The sequence below is a fragment of the Callithrix jacchus genome, chromosome 17 (assembly GCF_049354715.1).
Source record: "Callithrix jacchus isolate 240 chromosome 17, calJac240_pri, whole genome shotgun sequence".
Lineage (NCBI taxonomy): Eukaryota > Metazoa > Chordata > Mammalia > Primates > Cebidae > Callithrix > Callithrix jacchus.
This window is the reverse complement of record NC_133518.1, coordinates 62,908,658-62,910,513: the sequence shown is the minus strand read 5'-3', so window position 1 is coordinate 62,910,513 and position 1,856 is coordinate 62,908,658. Positions and strand designations below refer to the sequence as shown.

The 1,856-nt window shown below is 37.2% G+C and overlaps 1 pseudogene; it reads right to left on the bottom strand.

The window, feature by feature from the left end:
- Positions 1-219: 219 nt before the first annotated feature.
- On the bottom strand, positions 220-1,109 carry LOC108588837 (eukaryotic translation initiation factor 3 subunit K pseudogene; annotated as a pseudogene).
- Between the last annotated feature and the right edge of the window lie 747 nt (positions 1,110-1,856).

Sequence of the window (1,856 nt, the reverse complement as noted above, 5' to 3'; positions counted from 1 at the left end):
ACATTCAGTCTCCAGAAGTGACAACTGAAGAAACAGATTTTGGTGTTCACCAGAAGTTGGGAATCAGCAAAGCTCACAAGCTAGAAAGTCAAAGGAGAAATGATTTCTGTGATGCTATCAGGAATATTAATTATAATGATTTACAAGAAAAGTAGCAAGGCTCTGGTAGATACCAGAGGATCGGGAAATAAGAAAGGGAAGGGTTTTTTCATTTGTTTGTTTTCAGGTTTAGATTCAACAAATCTTTATTAAACACCTGCAGTTACTGGGAGGAGGCCATGATGCTGGAAACACTTTCAAAGTTGATCTTCTCCACAATGTTCTTGGGCTTCCTGCTTTCTTCTTGGCTACAGATGAAGATCTGCCCTGACTCATTCATTGGTGTTTCCTCCATATTTTCTCATCCATACATTCAGCTGGCTGGCTGTCAAATCCCAGAGCATCTGAGCCAGCAGCCAGCAGTAAATGTGCTAGTTGAGTGATATCCATGACATGGCAGACAAATTTTCTAACAGCCTTTAAAGCTAGTTATACTTTGTATAAGGGTCATGTTTTCATCCAGGGCTTGCCAGAAGGCCTGGAAGTGTCAAGGCAGATCCCCCAGGTACAAAATCTGTCGGATCAGCTGCTTTTCTTGATGTGTTTGGATGAACGTATACTTGCACAGGATGAAGTAGGGGTGGGATAGGTAGGTGGGCAGTGACACGGTCTGAAAGAAGGCTGGGCTAAACTAGCACCACTTCAAGACAGCCAAGTTGGCTTCTAAACCATAGGCATTCTCCTTGGCCTGCATCTCCACATAGCTCTCTAGGGTGTCCAGGTTCTCAGAATTATACCTATGGATATTGTTGAGCAACTTGCCCACATTCGTTCTCATCTGCTGAAGCATCACCATGACTACAGCCACCTTCCACAACTAGGGCTGGAACAGGGATGTTTTTTAATAAGAGAGAAGAACCGGTTCTGTAAGAGTAGCAATAGGAAAGATGAATGGAAGTAGCAGTTCAAGAGTAGAGTTTCAAACCCAGGCATCTTCACTTACCAGGTGCAATAAAGAGCCTAGAGATGCCTTTGGAAAGTGAGGAGGGTGACAAAACTATAGAGTTAACGTATTGAAAAAGTCATAAACACATATACTGAAATAACCAAACAAAATGTTAAGAAAAGATATATAGAAAAATAAAAATGATGTTAATAAAAATAAGGCCCTTAAACTCAAAAAACTTTTAAACTTTTACAGTGTTAACTATGTTGACTTTTAAAAGAAAGAACTTTATAATCCATCATCTGTATCCAAAAATACTAAATCAAAATGTTCTATAAAGTGCCCACAAAATAAACTACTCAAACTTTAAATACGCTTAACAATTTTTCTTCAAATCTGGCTTCCTTTTCATTTCTCATTAGGAGCCGAAATCCTGCCAATGTTGAAATGTATAGTTTTACCTATTTTTAGTTAAATTAAAGTTTAAATACATTTTTATGTTTTTTTTCTTTATACTCCCATGTAAAAAGATCTTGGGCAACCTAGTCAAGGTTCTCCCGAACAGGTTAGAATTTTGTTCAAACAAGAAAAAGTTAACCTCACTGTCATTCTTTGGTTAATGGAAGAATTATTTTTTTACATATTTCTGATTCCTTTTATCATAAAGAAAGTACAGTGTGGGGAAAATAGCTTCTCTAAATTGATTTAAATCATTTCTTTACATTTAAGTTTACTTTGTGTTTTAACTACTTCTCATGCAGTATTTTAAGACAAATTCAGGTAAGAGATAGCTATAAAGTAGAGGAAAGGGCAGCCCTTTAAAACTAGGCAGGTAGGAAGGAGCTGGTATGTTATTTTTGTTTTAACCACA